The sequence below is a fragment of the Coenobita brevimanus genome, chromosome 33, assembly GCF_032717465.1.
Source record: "Coenobita brevimanus isolate Jiangsu-jjx chromosome 33, ASM3271746v2, whole genome shotgun sequence".
Lineage (NCBI taxonomy): Eukaryota > Metazoa > Arthropoda > Malacostraca > Decapoda > Coenobitidae > Coenobita > Coenobita brevimanus.
In genome coordinates, this window is record NC_136986.1 from 41,749,370 (window position 1) to 41,764,369 (window position 15,000).

General features: G+C 43.3%; 1 pseudogene; it reads left to right on the forward strand.

Annotated features, from left to right (window-relative positions):
- The window catches only part of LOC145395698 (uncharacterized), an 84,319-nt pseudogene that overhangs the window by 104 nt on the left and 69,215 nt on the right, over window positions 1-15,000 (forward strand).

Sequence of the window (15,000 nt, forward strand, 5' to 3'; positions counted from 1 at the left end):
CGCTGAGCTGCTGACTGCAGCTTTAGCCCTGACTGACAACACACTTGCACGGCAGAGCATTGCCCTTCAACACTGTCACCACCTCCGGCAACAGAAGCTTCTTAGTTTTCAGAATCAGCAGTTGGAGAAGTATGTGAAAGCAATGGAGAATCAGCGGATGAAGATGGGAAGTGGGAGTGGCAGCATGAGTGGTGGAGGTGGCTTTGGATCAGCCAGTAGAGAACTGCCGGCTTCTACCACACAAGTTGGCAGAAAGACACAGGCCATCACAGTGGAGATGACCAGGAACACAGAAAAATTTGACTCACTTCTCTGCATGTTGATAGAAGAAAAATCAGCAGATGTGGAGGGAAAAAAATGATGAGAAATATAAGAAAAATACATCAGAGGAAAGCAGGGAACCAGCAAATAACATAAAAACACTGGAAGAGGGAGATGATACAACTGTGAAACATAGAGATGGATCTGTATACCAAGCGAAGAAAGGAAACCAGGATCCATCACTTAAGCCAAGGGAATCTGTGACTGGAGTAAAGGAGGAGAAGGATGTTCTGGTAATTGTAGAGGAAATAAGAACCCTACGAGATCACCAGTCTGATCTTATTACACAGCTCATGACTGAACTCTCTTTTTTGGAAAAGGAAAACTCTCAGTTAAGGTCTCAGGTAGGAAAATCTTTTAGTTTGCCAAAGTTATTTGAGAAAGAGTTGCATTGTTTGTGTTCAAGTCATTGAGATGTGAAGAAGCCTTTGTACTGATGTTGTTTGTAGTTGTATGCAGGGTGATACTGTATTCATAAGGATTAGTCTTTCCGAGTAGGAAGTAGGATGCAGCAGCAGCCAATCAAGGTGGTACCCCCAAGGGGAATGGGAATGCTGGTGACAGGGAGAGCTGGAGCTCCTGTTTCACTAGCTTTTTAACCATTCCACCTTGCTGACCTTTTCAGTGTGACACTAACATGGAGAGTAGACCAGCATGCCCTCCCAAACACTTTCTCTGAGTATCTCATACACTAACCACATGCGCTTTACATATCACACAACGTATCCCACTACGTCACAGGGGTTGATGCCAGCAAGGGCATGCAGCCAGAAAACTTTGCCCCTGTTATCTTGTGGCAGACCTTTTGAGGGGGGGCGTGACGAGATCTCCGCCAGCATAGATCATGGGGCCGGGGTGAGATGGCGTTAGAACTTTTGCTAGAGGATACAGGGCATTGCGGTTCCTAGGCTGCTGCTGCTGCCTAACCCCTTAACCGCGGGGCGTCACTTTCGTGACGCTCGGCTACAATGGATCATACCGCGGGGCGTCACTTTTGTGATTCTGTGTTATTTTGAATTATCCCGGGCTCTCAAGTGGTGGCTTGTATCATATATCAGTACTGCCAATGTTCAACACTAGTCAGCACTCCAAATCTCATCTGTACTCCCATCCATTGTTGACATTTTAGCTATTTTAACCCCTTCCTGACTCCCCTCCCTACCTGCCCTCCATTACCCTCTCCTCTCACCTCCCACGCCGCGCTGCGCTACGGAAATTTCCCCCTTCTCTTTCCACAGATTTCATCCATTGAAATAAGGCCTATGCCCTATATTTTTACCCAATAATATATACCAAAAAAAAAACAGGTAAGTGATAGTGTTATACTCCAGAAATTGCCTAATTATCACCTGACAACACCTCACGTGCATTCATTCGCTACATTACCACGGTAATTTCCCCTTTGATTTATGCCTTGTAATCGATGTCTGTAATAAAAATATATATCAGAAAGGAAGGGAGAATCCTAATTGACATTTACAGTCACCTGGAACTACCTATTTCTATATTTATTGCCGAGATTTTCTACCTATAAAAAATTAGCATGTAAGTTAGCAGCAGTAAGCCTAAAGTGTCATTGTCAACCCTTCCCTTCTCAGATAATTTACCCCCTTCTTGACTCCCCTCCCTACTTGCCCTCCATTACCCTCTCCTCTCACCTCCCACGCCGCGCTGCGCTACGGAAATTTCCCTCTTCTTTTTCCACAGATTTCATCCATTGAAATAAGCCCTATGCCCAATATTTTTACCCAATAATATATACCAAAAAAAAAACAGGTAAGTGATAGTGTTATACTCCTGAAATTGCTCAATTATCACCTGACAAAACCTCACGTGCATTCATTCGCTACATTACCACGGTAATTTCCCCTTTGATTTATGCCTTGTAATCGATGTCTGTAATAAAAATATATATCAGAAAGGAAGGGAGAATCCTAATTGACATTTACATTCACCTGGAAGTACCTATTTCTTTATTTATTGCCGAGATTTTCTACCTATAAAAAATTAGCCTGTAAGTTAGCAGCAGTCAGCCTAAAGTGTCATTGTCAACCCTTCCCTTCTCAGATAAGCCGCGGCATTTAGTTCCTTGTCCTCCACTGCAGAGACAACATGTCGCACTCGCGCCCCGCCATTCCTGCCGCTTCTGCGCCCATTGCAAAGGGCCCCGTGACCTCTACCCCCAAGAAAAGTGTTGAGGCAAGCAGGAAAGGCCTCAGTGACTCTGCAGTGGCACGAGAACTTGCTGAATTGTCGATGATAATAATGGACAGCGATTTTGACGATTCCGGTGAATCGTGTGATGAGCCGGGTGAACTTATCGCGCCAGAAACAGCGACAACAAGTGCTCCTACCAGTGAATCTGTGTGTAGCTCCAAGGGAAAGGAGCCTTTAGTGCAGGAAGGAAAAGAATTTGGGAAGGGAGTGAAAAGGCGGCGTGTTAGCCCCAGAACAATGCCCCCACGTGACCCAGCCCGCCATGAGTCACGAGATCATTCACCTCCCCGTTCCCCAAGCCCCTCTTTACTCATCTCGTCATCATCGTCGGCTGAGTTATCTCCGGAGTCTTCGTCGTCGGAGTCACCACCAGCATCAACAGTGAAGGCCGGCCGTAGAGGTAGAGGTAGATCTAAGAGAGTGAGAAGTAGTGTAGCTAGTAGGGTAAGGGCTGCTAGTGCTGTACGGCAACCTAGGGTCAGTGCGAGTGACCTTGACCGTGATAAGCCTCCCTCTCAGCCAACCTCCACCACCACCACCACCACCATCCCTCCACCGCCACGCCAGGGAATCCTGGACGCCTTCGCGTGGACGGAAGGGTCAGATTTTGTCCCCGAAAACCTGGTTTTCGATGAGAGCTCGTCAGGAGTTCAGCCTGCCTTCACTATGGACGAAAATGCTGAGTGTGTCGACTACCTTTTGGCCTTCCTAGATGACGAAGTCATGCAGCACATATGTGATGAGACTAACAGGTTCGAATCACAACGTGCTGCTAGTGGTACAGGTGCAGCCAAGATGCAACAGTGGACCATGCTGGGAGTGCAGGAGCTGTATGTGTTCTTTGCCCTCATGCTTCTTATGCCACACTCCAAGAAGCATGAGTTGGAAGAATACTGGTCCATGGACCCCTTACTACCCTCACCGACCTTCAACAAGTACATGGCCAGAGATCGCTTCCGGAACATCATGGGAAACCTGCACTTTGCCGACAACGATGTACCTTCCCAAACCGACCCACTCTGGAAGATCCGGGAGATTCTGAACAGAATGAAGGATAAGTTCATGTCATTCTTCCACCCATTTCAGAAGGTTGTCATTGATGAGTCCTTGGTTCTGTTCAGAGGACGTCTTCGGTTTGTCCAGTACATTCCAAGCAAACGCCATCGCTTTGGAATTAAGTTCTTTGTACTGTGCGACTGTAAGACGGGGTACATCCTTGACTTCGTCATATATTCAGCCAGCACTGTCGATCTCGATAAAACACACCCCCTTGGCTTCTCAGGCTGTGTAGTGAAAGTGCTCCTAGAAAAGTATTTTGGTGGGAATCATGTGCTGTATACAGACAACTACTATACAGCACCGAAACTTGCCAAATACCTTTCTGAGCACGGCATTGGCTCCTGCGGCACTGTCAAAAGTAATCGTGCCAACTTCCCCAAATTCCCAGAGGCAGGAAACTCGCAGCGAGGAGACGTGCACCTACGCAAGTCTGAGAAGATGCTGGCAATACGGTGGCATGACAAGAGAGTCGTGCACATGCTCACCACCGTACATAAGGGGGAGATGAGAGACAGTGGGAAGGTCGACCGTAGGACAGGCGAACCTGTGATGAAACCTGATGCTGTGTTGGACTATAATATAAACATGCGGCTGGTGGACAAGTCCGACATGATGATTGGTGAGATCGACTGCCTCAGGAAGAATACTAGGTGGTACAGGAAAGTTTTTCTGCATCTCATAGATATGACGATGCTGAACGCCTTCATCCTGTACAAGATGAAGGTAAAGCCACCCAAGTCCTTCTCCCTGAGGTTGTTCGCCAGGACTTGTGTCCAGCAGCTGCTGGAAAAATATGGTAAGGTGCAAGCAGCAACTCCAAGGCGCCATCCAGTTACACTTCCCGACCGACTTGAGCAGAGGGCGTATATGGAGCGGCACAGACTTGAGCTAATGCCTGCCACAGGGAAAAGGAAGGCTGCGATTCGCAGGTGTCAGGTATGTGCGCATACCACACGCCGCACACCTGAGCATAAACGCACCTCTTGGCAGTGCGCTGAATGCCAGGTTCCCCTCTGTGTAACCTGCTTCTTCGATTATCACAGCCAGAAGCAGTTCTAACAGTGCAAGTGTGGAAGCAGAATTATTTGGAAATAATGTGTAAATAATGTGTAAATAGCAGGTGAAAGCAATGGATGTTCAGTTCATATGATTGAACAGTGTACTATAGTTTCATCTTACTGAAAGTGACAGTGAATAACATATTGTAAGTAAAATAGAAGGGTAAATATTGAAAATAGAATAGAAAATGTAAATAGTAATGTAAGTAATTAGTAATATAAGAATATGAGTACAAATAATTTATGTTATAACAGTGAGAGTGAATCCGTGGCTCTCTACGTATTTTACTGACTGAAAAATAGAATGACTTCAGTGACAATAAAATAATACGACTGAATGAAACTTATGGAGAAAGACTCCAGATATATATAAGTGTGATATAGTAATAGAAATATAAAGTGTGAGGGGTTTTATGAATAATAAATGACAGAGTGCCTAGAGCGAACTAGCGCAAGTGCGGCGATCAGACGCGCTCGTAATTTCCATTGCTTTCACACTGTTTTTTTTTAGTATGGATCCCAAACTACTTGAAAATGGTAGAATAGTGTTTATAGTGTTTGTATCTGGCTGTGGTAATCATATAACGGGTTGTCGGGAAGTGTAAAGTGGAGACTTAGTTACCCTACTTCAGAGGTCTCCACAAGTCCTACGGAAACCGACGAAGGCTCAACAATCATTCCAGGAGAAAGCTGAAGGTATGTGCTATAAGCATATATAATTTTATTATTCTAGGACTAATAACTGATTTTTAGCAAATATTTTTTGAGAGTCTCTCGGAGCCCAAATAACCCCGCGGGACACGCAAGTAATTGGTAAACAAGCCCGCGGTGTAGGGGCTAAAGAGAGGGGCCCAAACCTGGGAGTAGCGCCCTAGGAGGCTGCCCTATCAATGGTTGTAAAACGGCAGGGCAGTTACAGTGCCAAGGCGTGCTTGGAGGGTGTCCCTGTATCTGTCCTGGCAGGGTGTCCCGAAGCCATTACCAGAGCCACTGGTCAAGGCTGCCGGGCTAGGGGTCCCAGATTAATTGCCTGGACGTGGGACTGTGCAGTGAGCAGGGTCTGTGGCATGTCTCTCCTCTTTTATTATTTTTGTGACAAAGTTAGTGGTAGGTGGTAGTGACCATTATCCACTTTCTTGGTGTAGTGCTGCCTACTTCTTCCTTAGCCCTTATCATTCTTTTTCTGTGCCTGCCCTCCTGTCTTCCTATTTTTCCCTTCTTTCCCGTCACTTCTTATTGCTTTTCTTTCCTTTACAGGTTGCTTTCCATTGAATGACAAGCCAAATGGTTTCGTGTAAGCCAAGAAGCCATTTACAACCATACGTGCTCCCTACTTGTCAGCAAGTGGGTTGGTGGAGGGTTAGTGCCCCTCCCCGTAAAACAAATAACTCATTGTCAAATGGCCACCCCTTACGGGATTATGGCGTCTGGCAATAGATAGATTATAGGTAGGGGCGCTCACCATCCACTCATTCGATGTAGTGCTGCTCTTGGGTGTCTGCCCTTTCCTCTCCTCCCTCCTTTCCTTCTTTCCTCTTCTGTCTTTCTTTCCTTCATTCTTGCGTCTTCCTTCTGCCTGTGGGTGAGTCAGCACTGAGTGACAAGCCAAATGGTTTCCTGTACACCAGGAAACCATTTACTATGCTGGGTGGTAACCATAGAACGAAATTTTGGCGCCTGGTGGTTTAGTGGGTAATTGCGGCGCTCCAATCGGATTGAGCCGGTGAAGGTTTATGTCCAAGGGGTGGTTGGAGTTGATTGCTTACATAATGCTACTCAGGGATGAGCGGAGCTGGTCACTCTCATCTTAAATATCAGGACCAACATGCCTAGCCTCGGGCTCCTACGCTCCTCATGGAGCAAGGTAAGGTTGGTTGATGGATGGATGGATGGATTATTATTATTATTAGTGGTGGTGGTAGTAGTAGCAGTAGTAGTAGTTGTAGTGGTAGCAGTAGTAGTAGTTGTAGTGGTAGCAGTAGTAGTAGTAGCAGCAGTAATAGTAATAGTCATAATAGGAGTCAATCACCAAATATATCACCTAATTTTCCCTCAATTCTGTGCCTCATTCCTGCGATTTTACTCAGCCCAGAAGACGATTTTTGGCCTGGAGGGGGTTAATACAGCCCTCCCTAACCCCCTCACTACCGGGGGTGTGTGTGAAGATGAGGGAAAGCGTCTGGGGTTGTGAGAGTAAAGAATAATTCGCTGCATGAAAGGTGTTAAGGCGTGAAGGGGCCGTTATTGATGTTTTAATGGAGGGAGAGAGAGAGAGAGAGAGAGAGAGAGAGAGCATATATTATCCTTTGCGTTCATGAGAGAGAGAGAGAAAGTGCATATATTATCCTTTGCGTTCATGAGAGAGAGAGAGAGAGAAAGTGCATATATTATCCTTTGCGTTCATGAGAGAGAGAGAGAGAGAGAGAGAAAGTGCATATATTATCCTTTGCGTTCATGAGAGAGAGAGAGAAAGTGCATATATTATCCTTTGCGTTCATGAGAGAGAGAGAGAAAGTGCATATATTATCCTTTGCGTTCATGAGAGAGAGAAAGTGCATATATTATCCTTTGCGTTCATGAGAGAGAGAGAGAAAGTGCATATATTATCCTTTGCGTTCATGAGAGAGAGAAAGTGCATATATTATCCTTTGTGTTCATGAGAGAGAGAGAGAAAGTGCATATATTATCCTTTGTGTTCATGAGAGAGAGAGAGAAAGTGCATATATTATCCTTTGCGTTCATGAGAGAGAGAGAGAAAGTGCATATATTATCCTTTGCGTTCATGAGAGAGAGAGAGAAAGTGCATATATTATCCTTTGCGTTCATGAGAGAGAGAGAGAAAGTGCATATATTATCCTTTGCGTTCATGAGAGAGAGAGAGAAAGTGCATATATTATCCTTTGCGTTCATGAGAGAGAGAGAGAAAGTGCATATATTATCCTTTGCGTTCATGAGAGAGAGAAAGTGCATATACTCGTATTATCCTTTGCGTTCATGAGAGAGAGCGAGAGTGAGAGAGAGAGAAGGAGAGAAAGAGTGAGAGAGAGAGAGAGAGAGAGAATGCATGTACTGTATATTCCTCTGCATTCCTGTTTCTTATCAATTGTCCCTTTTTTTTGTTTTTCTCATTTCACTTCATCCCTTTATCTATCTGTCTGCCCATCTATCTATCTGTCTATCTATCTTTCCATCTATTTATCCCTCTATCTGTCTTTATCTATTTATCCATCCATCCATCTACGTCTCTATCCATCCATCCATCCATCCAACTACATACCTATCTATCCATCCATCCATCCATCCATCCATCCAACTACCTATCTATCCATCCATCCATCCACCTGTTTATCTATATCTATCCATCTATCTATCTATCCATCCACCCACCTGTTTATCTATATCTATCCATCTGTCTATCCATCAGTCTGTCTATCCATCTATCTATCTGTCTATTTATCCATCTATCTATCTATCTATCTATCTCGTTTTTACTAGTTTAAACTTTACCTACCTTATATATTGTAGAGGTAGACTGGATGGTGGTAGTTGTGGTAGGGATGGTGGTAGTGATAGTGGTAGTTTTAGTAGGAATGAGGGTGTAGGTAGATGTGGTAGTGATAGTGGTAGAAGGGATGGTGGTTGTTGTGGTAGTGGTGGTAGTTGTGGTAACGAAGGTTTTGGTAGGCGCTGTGGTAGTTGTAATGTAGGTAGTTGTGGTAGTGACAGATGGTAGTAGTAGCAGCAGCAGTAATAGTAGTAGTAGTAACGATTTCGTAGATAGTTGTGGTAGTAACGAAGATGATTGTAGATGTGGTAGTAACGGTGGTAATATTAGTAGCTGTGGTAGTTGTTGGATAGTGGTAGTAGTAGTTTTTGTGGCAGTTGTTTGATAGTGGTAGCAGTGGTAGTTGTGGTAGTAACGATGCTAGTGGTAGCTGTGGTAGTAACGATGCTAGTGGTGGTAGTGGTAGTAACGATGCTAGTGGTGGTAGTGGTAGTAACGATGCTAGTGGTGGTAGTGGTAGTAACGATGATAGTGGTGGTAGTGGTAGTAACGATGATAGTGGTGGTAGTGGTAGTAACGATGATAGTGGTGGTAGTGGTAGTAACGATGATAGTGGTGGTAGTGGTAGTAACGATTATAGTGGTAGTTGTGGTAGTAACGATGATAGTGGTAGGAAGAGGACGAGCGGTGTGTCACCTACCACACCCTCCCACACACTACCTCACCACCACCACATCGCTCGCCAGGGCTTCCATAAGCTCCGCTCATCTTACCCTATCAGGACAGTTTTACCCTAAATTCCTATGTTTTACACTAAATAGTAGGCAACGCTGACTTCGATTATATATATATATATATATATATATATATATGAATCTAAGAAAAAGGCAAATTGGATGAAATATGTAAAGAACTCCATATTTTTTATTTAAAGAAAACAAAAATACACTGTTTAAGAAAAAGGCAAACTGGATGAAGTATGTAAAGAATTCATATATTTGATTTAAAGAAAACAAAAATAAACAAATAAAGTAAGAGAAAACAGGTTTCTCTATGTTTTATCTCATTTCTATTAGATTTCTGGTTTAATCAGAACACTCATCTGAGCCAACCCGGCCTAACCGTTTCGGAATTAAACGTGGCGCGCAGTTTGAAACTTTAGAGTTTTGTGTTCATTTCTATATTAGGTTTGAGAAATATTTTTGATTTTCGACTGATTGTGACACATTTTTTGTGTGTGTGCATTTTGGCAAAAAATTACCCTAAAATTACCCTATGTTATGTATTACCCTAAACGCTACCCTAGAAGGGGTCTGATTACCCTAAATTAGGGTATTTTACCCTAAAATGGAAGCCCTGTCGCTCGCGCACGCACACAGGCAATAACGGACACTAACGAAGGAGATACTGATAAAAACACCGCTTTTCGTTATCGGGGAGAAATCCGTCACGCCATTTCCTTAGCGACTCACCTTATGTACATACTAGCAGGGGTACCCGGCTTTGCCCGGGCCGAAAAGGTGAACACTGTAATCATATTTGTTCTAGTTCAATCATTCTCTTCACTCGAGAAAGACCATGTACCTCTTATGCTTTTGAAGAGGGGTTATAAGAGGGCCAGGAACTTTCTGTTTCAGCTTTCGAAGACTAACGCACGGTATTTGTCGCACTTGTTTACTGTTACCGGTGACCTCAAATGACCTTCGACCGATGACATCAAATAACCTCGGAGGTCAACCTTACATAGCCTTTGTCCGAACTGGAGGTCATGTGAGTCTCCATGCCAAAAATTGGGCTGCTGGGGTACCCGGCGTTGCCCGGACCAAAATGGCAAACACTCTACCGGTGACCTCAAGTGACCCAGATCTGAATTTTGACCCGCGTAAAACCATCCTTGGGTCACCCTGATTCAGAATATATATGGGTCTGGGGGTCACTGGCCCTTGGAAGCACAAACAAACAACGCGGCTCCTTCAGCTATCTATCTATCTATTTATCTATTTATATAGTTATTTATTTACTGCCTCTTATACACTGATATTTCCCTTTTTTTCTTTAATTTTGTCTTCATTGATTTAAAAATATGCAAGGATATTAACGTGTAATAGGGAGACCAAACAAACACCTTCCCCTAAGCGACTCATTCTGCCCACGAGATAGAGGGCGGTTCGTAATCAACCCTCCACTAGGAACTTACTTGGCGGTACCCACGTGTTGCGGGGACGGCTCAGTCTGCTGGAGTGGGCGTGGAGGTAGATGAATAAATGAAGAAAGATGGGTGTGCCAGTGGGAGTAGGAAATAAAATCTCTCTCTCTCTCTTTCTCTCTCTCGGGACCAATTTTGCGGACTTCTACCATTTGGCTCCTTCATTGCATTAAGAGAGAGAGAGAGAGAGAGAGAATTAAGATAAAAGGATACTCATTGACAGGAAAGTAAATATATATATACATCGTGAGAGAAAGATATATAGATAGATAGATGGATAGATAGATAGATAGATATAGACAGATATGTAGGCAGGTAAGTTGTGGGTACGTAGGTAGGTAGGTAGGTAGAGAGAGAGAGATAAGTCAATATGAACCACCTATTCGATGATTACAACCTAACGACTCTCTTGGGTGGTTGAAGGGTAGTTTGAGAGATTAAGGTTAGTGTGTATTGGTGATGATGATGATGATGGTGGTGGTGATGGTGGTGGTGGTGGTGGTGATGGTGGTGGTGGTGGTGGTGGTGATGATGGTGGTGGTGGTTGTGGTGGTGATGATGATGATGATGATGATGATGATGGTGGTGGTGGTGATGATGGTGATGATGGTGGTGGTGATGATGATGGTTATGGTGGTGGTGGTGATGATGATGATGATGGTAGTGGTGGTGGGTAGTGGTGGTGGTGGTGATGGTGACGATGATGATGGTGGTGATGATAATGGTGATGATGATGATGGTGGTGATGGTGATGATGATGATGATGGTGATGGTGGTGGTGATGATGGTGAAGGGTAGTATGAGGGAGATATTAGGCTGTTGGTGTGGTGAAGTGTGGTGTTCTCTCTCTTTCTCTCTCTCTCTCTCTCTCTCTACCTACCTACCTACCTACCCTCCCACCCACTTACCTGCCCATCTATCTGTCTGTCTGTCTGTCTATCTATTTGTCTGTCTGTCTATCTATCTATCTATCTCAGTCTCTCAACATATATATATTTATTTACTTTCCTGGTTATTAGTATCCTTCCTGTATCTTAATTTCTCTCTCTCTTTCTTTCTCTCTCTCTCTCTCACTCTATTGAAGTCAGATTAATTAGAATATAAAGGAAATCGATACCATAATAAAAAGAGAACAGAATGGATGAGCTAAGCAAATTTTCTTTTCCGATTTATTTATTTTTCTTAATCTTCAGTCCGTTTCTTGAAGCCCAGCATACACCTTTTCATGTCACCTTTTCGGTTCTAATACACACCGTCCATACATACTAGGATTCTTTCATTCAGGATGGGTGTTAAGAATTATTACATATATATATCACCACTTTGACGCCAGTACCCACCGTCTGTATTGAATGCATGTTCTCTCTCTCTCTCTCTCTCTCTCTCTCTCTCTCACACACACACACACACACACACACACACACACACACACACACACACACACACACACACACACATACAAACTAAAAAAAACAAATAACTAATACACACACACACACACACACACATACAAACTAAAAAAATAAATACACACACACACACACACACACACACACACACACATTAGGCATAATTGTTATTCTCTTCAACCCCGCAATCAACAAACATGCAGGACACATTATCCTAATAGATCTAATTATTTGATGTAATTAGGGTGGCTGCCTCATTAGGGACTGTGTACGTACTGGGGATATACATACATACATACGTACATACATACATACATACATACATATATACGTACATACATACATACATACGTACATACATACATGCTTACATTCATTCATTCATTCATACATACATACACACACACACACATGGGCTGTATATCCATCCATTCATCCTTATGTTCGTTCGTCCATCCGTCCAACCATCCGTCCAACCAACCAGCCATACTTACGTGCATACATACATACACACATAACATACATGCATACAGACATAAGCTACATACATACATTCATAGGCTACACACATACATGCATGAATTATACAGCCAGCCAGCCAGTCAACCATGCAACCAAACTATCATACATACATTCATAAATACACACACACACACACACACACACACACACACACACACACACACATATATATATACACACTAAAAAACCAAATAACTAATACACACACACACACACACACACACACACACACACACACACACACACACACACACATTATTCCTAATAGCACCTAGTCATATTATTTTCCTGTCATTATACTCGAACGCAAAAATAAAAAAGCAAACCAAATTATTTCTCTCTCTCTCTCTCTCTCTCTCTCTCTCTCTCTCTCTCTCTCTCTCTCTCTCTGCATAATTCGTCCCTACAGCCAGGTACATTTATGGTCAAAACTTCCTTTACACTTTTTTTGTGGTTCAGAAATGATGTGTTTAGATTTGAAGCCTTTTCGTGTTATGTAGTGTGGTAAGTGTTTTTATGCACATAGTAGTAGTAGTGGTGGTGGTGGTGGTGGTGGTGGTGGTACTGTAGTAGTAGTATTGATGTTATTTTTATTACTATTTGTGGTAGGTGGGGGCGCTTACCATCCACTCACTCGATGTAGTGCTGCTGTCGGGTGTCTGCCCTTTCCTCTCCTCCATCCCTCTTTCCTTCCATCCTCTTCTGTCTTTCTTTCCTTCATTCTTTCCTTGTCCTTCTGCCTGCGGGTAACTGTACACTCCCTCTTCAGTCTTTCTTTCTTTCATTCTTTTCTCTTCCTTCTGCCTATGGATGACTCTACACTGAGTGACATTTACTACGCTGGGTGGTAACCATATAATCAAATTTTGGCGCCTGGTGGCTTAGTGGGTAACTATTGCGCTCCAATCGGATTGAGCCGGTGAAGGTTTATAGCCAAGGGGTGGTTGGGGTTGATTGCTCATGTAATGTCACTCAGGGTTGAGTGAGGCTGGTCACTCTCATCTTAAATGTAGGGACCAACTGCCAAGCCCTGGGCTCCTACGCTTCTCATGGGGCAATGCAGGATTGGGTGATGGATGGATGGATGGATTATTATTATTATATTTATTATTATTATTATTATTATCATTATTATTTTTAGGTGAGTAGTAATAGTAAAAGTAGTGGTAGGAAGAGGAGGAGGAGTAGTTATGAATGGAGGACACCTGTAACCAGGTGTATGGATTATTTTTGTATTTGTTGGTTTTCCTTCCTCTGTTCTGTTAGTGTAAAAAAAAAAAAGAAGTATTTATTAATTTAAGTATTGTTATATTTTATTGTTACCATCACCAGCACCACCACCACCACCACCACCACCACCACCACCACCACCACCACCACTACTACTACTACTACTACTACTACTACTACTACTACTACTACTACTACTACCATCACCACCACCACCACCACCACCACCACTACTACTACTACTACTACTACTACTACTACTAATACCACTACTATTACTACTACTACCACCACCACCACCACCACAAAAACCCACTATCTTTAACACAAACTCCTGAAAAAAAAAGAACAGCATGACATGTAACAATGTACCCCAAATCACACTGCTCATTCTTCAAGCAATTTCGCCCTTATTCCCAGGCTCTATAAAGGTGAATTTCCAACATTCTACCCTAATCACATAGTACTCACTCATTAAGCCAAATTTACCCTTATTCCCTCGTACAATAGAGGCGAAGATTATGATTGTATAATACCTTTTCACCATTTTTCGTACCCTACCAGATTACAGTGAATTATTTAATATTTTACGAGGCTGGAAGTTATGATGTAACTCTGCTGCTTTAGATCTGACGTACAGGGATGGCTCAGTCTGCGGGTGTGGGTAGGAAATAAATGGTGTTGGATGGATGGTGATAGCGTTGATTGAGCCGTGGTTGCACAAGAAATCTCCTGGGTTTTTAGTCTCTCTCTCTCTCTCTCTCTCTCTCTCTCTCACACACACACACACACACACACACACACACACACACACACACACACACACACACACACACACACACACACACACACACACACACACATTTTTCATATTTACTTTCGTGTTTTTCCTTCAAATTCTGCATCATTCATCATCCAGAGTCAATACTGTGTAGGCTAACGACACACACACACACACACACACACACACACACACACACACACACACACACACACACACACACACACACACACACACACACACACACACACACACACACACACACACACACACACACACACACACACACACACACACACACAGAATCATTGAACACTACCCTCCTACACTCAAACCATCATTACCATCCCTAACAACCCAATTACGCCGCACTCAAAATATCATCCACTCAAACTACTCACTAATAACCAGGCAATACAGTTCAATTTCCTGTGTAATTTTCCTATTAACTTGAGTATATTGTGTCTAATTATTTTTTTTTTCGAAGGTAAGCATGATGGGTAGGCTGGTGTAATTTCCGTATTCAAATTACCTGTCGAGGCTTTAAGAATGAAACAGAAGCTTCGCATTCGCAAAACTCTACGGAATCCACTCACCGCGTTTCACCAATAAAGCCAAGGTATACCTGGGTTTAAAGATTTGTATATGGTGGCTGGCATTCTTTTATCTTCCAACACATCCTCACCAAAATA